Source organism: Phascolarctos cinereus, unplaced genomic scaffold, assembly GCF_003287225.1.
Source record: "Phascolarctos cinereus isolate Bilbo 61053 unplaced genomic scaffold, phaCin_HiC Scaffold_5;HRSCAF=322, whole genome shotgun sequence".
Classification (NCBI taxonomy): Eukaryota; Metazoa; Chordata; class Mammalia; order Diprotodontia; family Phascolarctidae; genus Phascolarctos; species Phascolarctos cinereus.
Genome location: NW_027555958.1, coordinates 132194407 through 132206886, shown reverse-complemented (window position 1 = coordinate 132206886; position 12480 = coordinate 132194407). Strand labels below are relative to the sequence as shown.

General features: G+C 38.3%; 1 long non-coding RNA gene across 3 annotated transcripts in view; it reads right to left on the bottom strand.

The window, feature by feature from the left end:
• LOC110208841 (uncharacterized) overlaps positions 1–11043 on the bottom strand; it is a 412785-nt gene extending 401742 nt beyond the window's left edge. For all 3 annotated transcript variants that reach the window (XR_013487510.1, XR_013487512.1, XR_013487511.1), the window contains exons 1-2: positions 10927–11043; positions 8307–8358 (exon numbers count right to left, since the gene is read on the bottom strand). This is a non-coding gene — a long non-coding RNA (uncharacterized LOC110208841). The remainder of the gene's footprint in view (positions 1–8306; positions 8359–10926) is intronic.
• Between the last annotated feature and the right edge of the window lie 1437 nt (positions 11044–12480).

Here is a 12480-nt window from a genome sequence, read left to right as displayed (position 1 = left end):
CCTTTGTAATCCCAGTGCCTGAAACTGAGCCTGACACATAGTAGGCACTTAGTAAACACTTATTGAATTGGAAAGAATAGCTTTTTTTTAACTCTTGGATTTTTCTGGTTATCTTTTTATGACACTTTCTCTTGAGAAATGCAAACATTTTCCTTTGGGACAATCTGTTGTTTCAGATAACCTGACTCCCATAAGATAGGGTGATCTTATATTTGTCAGGGCTGTTCACACCTTCACTTAACAAGTTCAATTGTAGGATTATCGTATCAGTTGTACATGAGTAGAAACTAAATACCTAAGCTGTAGCATAGGAGCTGGCATCCCAGATGGAATGAACAGAGCCTGGCTTCCTGTTTTGGCATTCCATCTCACAAAAAAAAAAAAACCAACTTTAGAAGTTTTTATTTAAGGAAATAGAGCGTGTTATCTCCCCTACGCTGGAGACTCTCCCTCCTCTTGCCTCCTAGTTTCCCTGACTTCCTTCAAGTCTCCTCTAAAGTTCTACCTTCTCCACACCCAGACAAAGAAATATGGAGTCTGAATGAAGATGGAAGCATACTATATTTGCTCTCCTTTTCCTTTGTGGTTTTGTTTTACTGCTTCATTCTCTTGGCTCCTCCCATGAGTTCTAATTGTTCTTTATATCATTACTGATGGGAAAATATGTTTAACATGAATGTATATATAGAACCTATATCAGCTTGTGTGCCATGGAGGGGAAAGGGGGAAGAAATGGGAGGGGGAGAAAATTTAAAACTCAAAATCTTATGGAAGTGAATGTTGAAAACTAAAAATAAATAAATTTTTTAAAAAATAATGAAGTCCTATCTTCTACAGGAAGCCTTTCCAGATCCCCCATAATACTCATGCCTTCCCTCTGTAATTAACTTGTTTATCCTGTATATACCTCATTTGTACATATATAGCTGTTTGCATGTTTCCCCCTATTAGACTGTGAGTTCCTTTAGAAAAAGGAATGTTCTTTTGCCTTCCTTTGTATCCCCAGCCCTTAGAAGAGTGCTTAGCGCGTAAAAGACAGTCAATAAATCCAACTGACTGTTGACTGACAACATAGTGTCCCTACAAGTTGATCTAGAAAGGGAGTGGGGGAGAACGTCTATGTTAAGAACATTAAGAAGGACATGAAATTACCATAATGATTATAACTACTAGGCACCAGAAACCCATATTTTCTTAAATACCATAGTAGCCCCATTTCAAATTGTTTTCTCCAAGGATCAGCCCATAGGGGAGGGGCAATGCAGGAAGAAAACAGAGTCAACCTAGAAATTAAAAAATAAAAAAAATTTAGTCCCAAGGTGCTGCCTAAAGCACTCAGGGTTCTTAGAACAGCTCTGTATCATGGACCTATAGCTGATCCTGTGTAGAGAGGAGCATAAGAACCTATTCTTTCTCCATGGTCTCTGGTCACACAGCCACCATCCCAGTTCAGGCCTTAATCTCTAATCTGGACTATTACAATAGCCTTCTAATTGGCCTCCCTGCTTCATCTCTTTAATTCTTACTCCACACAATTGCTAAAACACAAGGGAAGGCAGCATCACTGCAAAGGTAGCCTGGAAGCATTTTCTCTGAATTGGTACTCTTAATACTCCTAATACAGTAGAAATTTTCAGCACCCACAGTACTTACTACCCATATGACTTTGGACAAGTTACCCCACAACTCTAAAATCTGGTCTTTGTTGAACTCTTGGGTGTGTTCTAAACTCTATTGATTTTGGGAAATAGCCATGAAGACAAGTTTAAATCCAGAGAAACCTGAACTATGCTCATTAAAGTTTTTTTTTTTTGGGGGGGGCCACCATTGCCACACTATGCCAATTCTATTCATTCCCATCACATTTAGCACATTGTTTGGATGATATATACAATTTTACTTTAATTTACTTATAGAATCATAAATTTAGAGCTAGAAAGAGACTCAAAGGTCATCTAGTTCAATCCCTTTTATTTTACAGACAAAGAAACTAAGGCTAAATGAGGTAAACTGAGTGCCCAAGATGACACAGCATAGCAGAGCCAGCATTCAAACACATGTCCTGTAACTTCAAACCCAGCACTGTTTCCACTCTATCATTTCCACTAGTAACAGGAGTCTATGATAAAGTACCAGCCAAGAGGTGGCTAGGTGGCACAGTGGATAAAGCACCTGCCCTGGAGTCAGGAGGACCTGAGTTCAAATGCGATCTCAAACCAGACGCTTGACACTTACTAGCTGTGTGACCCTGGGCAAGTCACTTAATCCCAATTGCCTCGCCAAAAAATAAATAATAAAATAAAATAAAATAAAATATCAGCGAAATCAGTCAAATCCTGGACTATTAGCAACCCAGCAGACAATTCCACATAGATTCTGAGCCCCTCTAACAAGAAAACAGAATGTCACTAAGTATGGGACCTAGGAGAGTATTTGGCAGGATCAGATTAGCCAATATCCTGTTATGATTCATCTGGAGATTCATAGGAGAAATTTTTGAAAGAAAATATTAGAGTTTGTGTTTTTATTAGCTATGTATCCTGTACAAGTCATTTACCCTCTCTTAGCCTCAGGTTCCCCATCAGTGAAACAGGGATAATAAAAACTCACTTACTTTATAGAGTTGTTGTGAGGATCAAATTAGACAAAATATATAAAGTAATTTGCAAACCTTAAAGTAAGAAGATGTGGGAAAATTGGAACACTAATGCATTGTTGGTGGAGTTGTGAAATGATCCAACCATTTTGGAGAGCAATTTGGAACCATGCCCAAAGGGCCATAAAAATGTGCATACCTTTTGACCCAGCAATAGCACTTCTAGGGCTGTATCCCAGAGAGATCATACAAACAGGAAAAGGACCCACATGTACAAAAATATTTATAGCAGCTCTTTTTGTGGTGGCAAAAAGTTGGAAACTGAGAGGATGCCCATCAATTGGGGAAGGGCTGAACAAACTGTGGTATATGAATGTAATGGAATACTATTGTGCTATGAGAAATGATGAGCAGGAAGACTTCAGAAAAACTTGGAAAGACTTGTATGGTCTGATGCTGAGTGAAGTGAGCAGAACCAGAAGAACATTTACAAAGTAACAGCCACATTGTGTGGTAACTAACTTTGCTAGACTTAATCCTTCTCAGCAATACAAGGATCTAAGACATTTCCAAAGGCCTCATGATGGAAAATGTTATCTACATCCAGAGAAAGAACTATGGAGTTTGAATGCAGATCGAAGCATACTATTTGCTATTTTTTTCTTCCATTGTGTTTTGTTTCCTCTTTCTGATGGTTCCTCCTCTTGGTTCTAATTCTTACTTACAACATCACTAATGTGAAAATATGTTTAATAAGAATGTATATGTATAGCCTATATCAGATTGCGTGCTGTCTGGGGAAGGGAGGTGAGGAGGGAGGGGGAAAAAATTTAAAACTCAAAAGCTTATGGAAGCAATCGTTCATAAATCAAAATAAATTAATCAAAATTAAAAATAGGAAAAAAACCTTAAAGCGCTATGTAAATGCTAACTCATGTGTTGTTGTTGTTGCTTCTGTTACTGCTGTTGTTGTTGTTATTGATGATGATGATGATGATGATGATGATATTGCTGTTGTTCTCCTTTCTTGGCATCCCACAGCAGAAAGAAAATTTTGAGAAACTCCTAGCAAATATCATTTGGCTCCTGAGAAATGCAGGTTTTGCCAAAACATAGATTTTTTTGTGTGCTTTTAAAAATGCTTGGAAAAGGTAGACTTGTCAAATAACCAATTCTCTGGGCCACTCTTCACTTTTAAAGGGCTTCTCAAGCATCAATTTTTAAAGACCATCTCTTTTTTTCTTTTGCTCTTGCCATATCAAAAGGTAATCATTATGGTGAACTCATTTCATAATTGTGTCAGGTCCATCCAAGGGACATTTATTGAAAGAGGTTTTGATGGTTCTATGAATGCCTTATTGTGCCTTTTTCCTGGTAACTTTAAACAAAGAAATTCCAATGTCTTTTAGGCTGGGTTTTTTTTTTCCTGATTCAAATTAGTGCTGTTCTCCTTATGTGAATTTCTAAGGAGTTCAAGATTATTTTATTATTTCCAGGCTGTGAGAAGAGAAATTTGAGTGTCCTCTAGTGAATAAAATATTGATTGTATGTTGTTTATAGGTCATGGAACCCCTTCAATAAAAATGAATATCTTCTGTCTCTTTAGGCAGTTTCTTGTCTTAATTTGCTGGTTAAGTGCTAGTAAACAAACCAGTTAGGAAAAGTTGGTCACTTGACTACCTTGAAAAGGGCCAAGCAGCCATTTACTGGGTCTTAAGAGTTATAATTATCCAGAATCAAGATTGAAATATCATAATGAGCTTGGGACTAAATGACATGGGGTAAGTTGGTTTTCATCAGTTTAAGTAACATGTGATTGACCTAACTTGAGGGTGAACTCAATTAAAAATAGGGTTTCTTGAATGTTTCATCTACATTTTGTTTAGACAGGCCAAATAATAGTAGGGCTAGGATAGCATTTTGGACTTGATTATTTTCCTCTTCACAAAAATTTCTCCAGTTTTATCCATTCAACATTCACTAAGTTTATTATATATTGATTGATTTTTGCTAAATTATTTTTCTCTTCTTCCTTTTTTTTCTTTCTTAAAAATTCTTTGTGGGAGGGGAGAGAGGAAGGATAAAAGGGGAAACTTAAATGATGTAAAAACAAGATATAAAAAAAAATTTAAGAGTATTACATGTCAGGCATTATGTTAAATGCTGGTCATTGTTATTTGTTATTTGTCCTTCATTTTCAAAGAGGACCAATGACATTACTGGATGAAATTTTGACTTACAAGTAAATTGGATTTAAGTGAGGCAGAGTTGCACAAAGCCATTAGCATCACTCATTCTTCCAGAGTCATCAAAGTCCAGGGGCAAGACAAAAGTCAGGATAACTGGCAATGGCCTGGGTTGCAGTGGATGACCTCGACATCTTCAATGTCTGACCAAGCTCCAAGTACTCCACAGCATTTACTTCAGCAACCTTCATGAACGTTGAAACAAATTGTTCTCATCCACCCATTCCACTGGAAAAATCTTCACATACTTAGACACCTCCTCTAACTTACCAAGAAGCTTGAGGCCATCAGTTACCCTCAATCTGGTTTAGCCTATCTGCCAAGACAGTTCACCAAGTTGTGGCCGCTTCATATGCTACAGTTTCTTGGAGCTACAGGTGAAAGTCGAGTGTCAGGTAGACACCAAAGGTGGATAAGCAGCCCTGAAAAGGGCTCAGCAAGTCCTCATTCTGTAATACTAGTAATACAAAGACAACAGCCTTGGAGTCAGGAGGACCTGAGTTCAAATCTGACCTCAGACACTTGACACTTACTAGCTGTGTGACCCTGGGCAAGTCACTTAACCCTGATTGCCTCAACAAAAAAAAATACAAATACAAAAACAAAACAGTTCTTGACCTCAAGTAGGGGGGAATATAGCATAATACCTTTATTCTTAAAAAGAAAAAACTAGGATTGACTTGATTGACTTGATCCTGATTTATGGTTGAGCAGAGTGGAAGAATTACTTTTTTCATTTAATATGCCTGTTGCTTACCAGTATCATATTAACTTTTTAAGTAATATTGTTATATTGCTGACTCCTATTCAAAGGGTAATCAACAGAATCTCAAAATGTTAGAGCTGGACGTAATCTCAAAGACTAGATTGATCATCCCATACTTGAATCCTCTCTGCATCATACCCCACAAATGGTTATCCAGTCTTTGCTTAAACAACTCTAGTACAGGGAATCCATTTTCTCTCAAGGCTGCCTGTTCCTCTTTGGGACAGCTTTAACTGTTAAAAAGTTTTCCCTTACAGAAGTCTATCCTGCTCTACAGGAAAATAGAAGGGGAAGGGGATAAGAGAAGGGAGGGGGGAGAGATAGAAGAGAAGGCAGACCAGGGGAAGGGGTATTCAGAATGCATGCCATCTTGGGGTGGGGGGAGGGGGTGAGAAATTTGGAACTCAAAAACTCGTGGAAGTGAATATTGAAAACTAAAAATAAATAAATTTATATTTAAAAAAAAGTTTTCCCTTACCTCAAGCTTAAATTTTCTTCTTTACAACTTCCACTCACTGCTCCCACTTTTGCCCTTGGGGACCAAGGAGAACAAGTCCAATCCCTCCTTCACCTGCTACAACTCCCTTCCATCATCTCTTCTCCAGGCTAATCACCCCCAGTTCCTTCAATCAATCCTCTTATTGCAAGAAGTCCATGTCCTTCACCATCCTGGTTGTACTCTTCTGGACACTCCAATTGCAGTGACCAATCTTGGTCCCAAAGAACAAATCTTGATACCTATTTCCCTACACTCAGTAGTGGAATGGGGGTCTAGATGTTGCCTTGCATCTACAATCAGATAGTTATTTTGCCAATAAGATTTGGCTTTACTGTTTCTCTTTGTTACAAAGAAGGGTTCCATCTTAAGATCACAATAGCAATAGATTTAGAGCTGAAAGGGACCCTAGAAGTCTAACTCCTTTACTTTACAGATGAGGAAACTGAGGCCCAGAGAAGTTAAATGCCTTGCCCAAGGCAATAAGTAGCAGAGCAGGGACTTGAACCCAGGTCCTCTGATTCTGTACTACTATACTTTGGGGGGAGGGAGGATAGAAAGCAGAATTGGGAAGTAGCTGCAAGTAAGAAACAAAAAAAGGACATAGACTTTTTTAAAAATTCATACAACTGAATATGCTCTTAAAAGTTGACAATTTTTTTAAATGCTTCATCAAATGATTATTTCCTTTAATAATTGTGTCTAGTTACTCCCTAACTTGTATTTCTGTAAATTTGGGGTTTTTGGTGTTAATACACTAAGTATTCTTATTCACATAGAAATGTATCCTCTTTTTGATTGACCAATCAGAAACAAGTAGCTATGGAGCTCTCACAGGGCCCACAGAATTATACACTCAATATCCACTCAAAATCATAACTCATAATCCCCCATGCATGTGTATCCTTTAAAACAAAAGAAGTTTAACGAAATTGCAGAGTAAATAAAGTGACAAGAAAAGATCCTTCCCAGGTACAAGTGGTATATACACTTTCATAGATTACTATACCACTATTTAGATAATACACACATAAAACAAGCGTGACAAAGGAACATATATGAAGGACAAACATAAGGGAAATATATATGCCAAGGAAATTTACATAAAGGGGCATATACCAACAATCAGTGAGCCAGAGCATATGCACAGATAGGGCTATTCATACCCATGACACTGAGAAGCTGCTATTGTCCATTGGTTATATTGTTGTGCTACCTGAGTTCGAATACATTCCCAGACACATGCTAGCTGTGTGACCCTGGGGAAGTCATTTAACTGTATTTATTTTATTTTCCTCAACTATAAAATGGGATAATAGTAGTACCTACTTCCAAGAGTTATTATAAAATCAAATGAGATAATAGTTGTAAAGCACTTAGCACAGTGCCTGGCACATAGAGGGTACTTAATAAATGGCTGTTTCCTTCCCTCTTTCCTTCCTTCCGTCCTTTCTTCCTACCCATATACTATCTGCTAATCATCACATCTCTACTTTCTGCCGGAGATGTCATCTCTGCCAAGTACATCATCTATGCTAGGCATTCTGTCTCTGTCCTAGATGTAATATTTCTACTCTTCATAGAGCTTCATCTTGTTTTTTCCAAGCATCTACTGTCGTCTTAACTGCCAACCATTTTTCAGGACCACCTGATAGAGTTTTTGCTCTTATTTTCTAAGGTATAGTGAATAAAAAAAAATCTCCCTATCAAGAGCAGATTAAAAGCTCCTTCAGTTACTAGAGTTTTGAGTTACCACACCCATAGCTATGGGTAGCCAACAAAATCCAGCCTTCAGGTAAAGTTAACTCTACTTTTTTCTAAAACACACATACACACACTCTTCACATGTGAGGAATATTGGAGTTTACAATTTAGTAAGACAACATATATTCAATAGATAATTCAATTCAACAAAAACATGCAAAGGACCTATTGTGTTCCAGGCCTGTATTAAATGCTATTACAAAAATGAATAAAACAGAGTCCCTATCTTCAATGAGTTTGCAGTCTCATGGAGGAGGTGAGACGTGTGCACAAATAAATATTATACAAAGTACCATTGAATATGATGAGTCATAAGTGAGGTGCTTAAATAGATGGGAATTCAGACAAAGGAGAGAATATGGGCAGCATGGTGCTGTGGAAATAACAATGCATTTAGTGTAAGAACACCTGAGTCATGCAGGCTCTACTACTTACTACCTGTGTGACTTTGGGCAAGTCATTTAACTTCCCGGGGCCTCAGCTTCCTCATCTGCAAAATAGAGGCAGAGGTGGATTAAATGACCTATGAAGTCCTTTTCAGCTATAAATTTATGTCACTGTGATCCCCTGGGGCATCAAATAGTATGTTTCCCCAGTTTCCTACTGATTATTGAAGAAAAAATAACATCCAGTGTTTATATAATACTTTTATTTTTAAGGGATTTTTCACTCTATCTTCCTTAATTCTCATAACACTTCTATGAAGCAGAGGGAAAAGGCAAATGATATTAACCTCATTTTAAAGGCAAGTGAGCTAAGGCAAAGAGAAGCTAAGTAACCTATTTGGCTGGCTGGCAGCAGAATCACTTGAAGGCAACATGATAGCTGTCTTCAAGTTTTTGAGGAACTGTCACCTTGAAGAACAATTAGATTTGTACCCTAACCCCAGAGGGCCGAGCTAGAAGTAATAAATTGCAAAGAGGTAGATTTAGATTTGAGATAAGGAAATAGATCCTAAAAATGCGAGCTATCCAAAAGTGGAGTGGGCTGCCTTGGGATTGATTCGCCCTCATTGGCAATCTTCAGTCAAAGGCTGGATCAACGAGAGGCAGAGTGGTACAACAGAAAGCATTCTGGATTTGGAGTCAGAGACTTGTAATGCCAATCCTGGCTCTGCTATTTACCACCCTTGTGATGTGAGTAAACCATCTAACCTCCCCAGCACTTACTAAGCACTATGCTTGGCACATGATAAATGCTTAAAACACTGCTTGCTACTTGTATGGAGTGATGTCGAGTGAGATGAGCACAACCAGGAGAACATTGTACACAGTAACAGCCACACTGTGCAATGACTAACATGGATAGACTTAGCCTTTCTCAGCAATGAAAGGATCTAAGACATCTCCAAAGGTCTCATGATGGAAAATGCTATCCACATCCAGAGAAAGAATTATGGAGTTAGAATGCAGATCAAAGCATACTATTTGCTATTTTTTTCTTCTGTTTCATTTTGTTTCCTCTTTCTTGTGATTCTTCCTATTGGTTCTAATTCTTCTAAAGCTACTCTAACAGGATTTTTGGTCTAGAGTCATTTTCTTTCAAGGAGCTTAGGGACTGCCCACATTATTTCTCATAGTATACCTATAGGTGGTCTTTTAATTAGCTTTAGTTCACAGACAGGGAGAGGCAGGCACATAGAGGGTAAAGTATTAATCCAAGGTTACTCTTCAAGTTGGAGATAAATCCTGAGGGTAAACTCCTGCCTGTTCCTGAGTCTAATGTGGTTAGTTGTCCACAGTTCTCTTGAAAAAGTCAAAAGAAAACAATCTTCCCTTAAAGGACAATGACTGAGGCCATGCAATTAGGTAGTTAATAAGTGTTTGTTGAGATTCTTTATCTAGTGCTCTATTATCACACACTGAATCACAGGCTGGGTATGGGTTGAAAAAAGGTTTAGGGCTTTACATATACTTGGCAAACAGTAAGTGCTTAATAAATGTTGTTTCCCTTCCCTTCCCCTCTTCCATTTAGTCTATTTCATAGATTATGGAATTATAGATTTAGAGTTGGAGAAGATATTAGAAGTCATGAGAAACAGATTCTGAGAGTCAAGTCAACATGCACAGTTTTTTTTATTAATTTATTTTGATTTATCAACAATCACTTCCATAAGCTTTTGAGTTTTAAATTTTTCTCCCCCTCACTCCTCCCTCCCTCCCCAAGACAGCGCAATCTGATACATTCCTATTAAACATATTTTCACATTAGTCATATTGTAAGGAAGTAAATTTTCTCAACCTTTCTCAGGGAAATTTTTGAGCAAAGCCTCTAGGAGTGACAGTGATGGCTACAAGGGATGAGTTGATCCTGTCATCAAATGAAGTTTGTAGGGTGTTTTTTTTTTCCATCCAAATCTCTGGTTTCATTGATATAGGGAACTACCAGCATAGAAATTCCTTCCATCAGTGCATATTGGCAACTGGTCTATAATCTATAGCCTTTGAGAGAAGAAGTAATTTATTCAGCCATTCAGTCAATGTGGCAGAAATAGGACTTGAATGCAGGAAGTCCTAATTTGAAGACTTGCTCCCTATCTACTATACCACGCTACCTCTAACACTACACTTATTTCCATATTAATTCTTCAAATGCTTCTCCTTCTAACAGTAATCTGGTCTTTGAAGATTTCCAGTGAAGGAAAACCCACATCTTTTAGAGGGCAGCCCATTACATTCTGGAATCATTCAGTTTTTCCTGACATCCAACTGAAATTTGTCCCTTTGCAACTTCCATCCCAGAAATAAACAAGTGATTTGTGTGTACATGTGAAGGTGCTGAAATACTCTACATACTTTTCATAGCTTAGAAAATCACAGGGCCTATACTCAACTCTTTCTGTTTAAAGTCTTGACACAAAGACTTCAACTGAAAAATTCTCCTACAGAACCTAAATCAGAGCAGATTTGCCCCCCAGATCTCTATTCATCCTCACAATATGTTTCTACCAAATTCCTTTTATGCCATCTCTCTCCAGCACAAAGTAGGGAAACTGATCAGACACATTCCCTGCATGCCACCCATCCCACAGCCTCCAGGTCCCAGCTGTATCGCTAACCTCACACATTTGCAGTCAAATCAGCTCCAGTTCGCAAATCCAACAGCTTTCTTGACTGGAAAGGGGCTCATCTCTCCTTCACCTCCCCCCTTTCCTTGACTTGACAAACTGGCAGCTCCAGACATGTCATCCCCTGAAACCTTGTGCCAACTAGTCAGACACTATTGGGTAAAACGAACTTCCCTCTCCATGATCCCACCCCTCCTCTCCCTCCCCCATCACCATCAACTTCCCTTAATAGGGCATTGCCACAAATGCCTTCCCTTCACTGATTTCCCTGTCAAGGTTCTGGCAGGAATGAGAGGCCGGGACAGAGCCAAGTTTTCAATTGGGGGGGGGAAACTGGACTTGCGTAGTCTGTATGCAGAAAACCTTGGCAGATGAGAATTTGGAAATGCAGCCAATGAGGCAAGGGTTTAATCTGGGAGAAAGCCCCTCACATGCAGGCAGTTGGCACAGAAGAAAGGAAACCACAAAAATAACAAGGCACTAACATTAAAAGCTGGGTTTACACACACCAAAAGAAAAGGAAATTCAGAGCTAACTTCTTTATCCCTTCTTATAACTCATCACAACACCATGAATTTTGCAGATGGAGTTTCCTCTTTGGGATTGGGAAAGGCTGAGAGATGCAAACAGTAAGTCTACCTTGTTCACCATCTTAATTGCAGCAGAATGTTTCTAATTCATTTTTGTGCTCTCAAAGATACCTTCTTTTAAGAATTTTTAAGTGCTTTATCATCGGTTCCCACTTCACAGCTGGAAAAGCTGAGCTCCAAGCAAGTGAAACAATTTATCCAAAATCACCCAGAAAATGGGGAGGAAACAGGGTGGAATAGGGCAAAAACACAGTTTTCTACATCAGTGACTAGATCGTATTTCCTCTTCAAAGATAAAACTATTTTATGAAAATTATTTAACTACTCCTCCAAAAATCTGGTTTGCCTCAAAGGTATCTTAGTTTTTAATGGAATATCCCGATAATGGTTTTAAACCAGATTTGGTGTTATTGTCTGGGGCTGAGTTAACCACACAATTGTGAGATTAACCAATGGAACTTCTTTTCCCTTATCAGTACCGCCCATGCAGTACTAAAATGTAGCAGTATTTATATCTCTAATACGTCTGGGAACTGTTCAACGTTATTGTAAACTTTTTTGGTCAAACATAAAATTTATAAGAGCTTCCTTCTACAATTTAAAATACAGGCAACTGGAGAGAGACAGGAACAGTTTGGTGGTGTGCTTTTGTTTGTGATTCTCTGCCTACTTCTTTTACTTCTTTCAGGTGTGAAAATTACACCTTTGTAAACAAGTATTAGTGCTGAGACAAGCAGAGCTGTGTAGTGGATAAAGAGCCAGTCTTGGTATCAGACAGACCTAGAGTTTAAATGCTACCTTCCGTCTATCTATATTAACTATATAACAACCATGGACAAATCACTTAACCTCTCACTACTCCAGGTCATTCTTGAAGACTAAATTACTGGTGAGTTGTCAATCTAAATCAGTGGAAATCTCCTTTCACTGTCAAAAATCACATGTTCAGATTTTT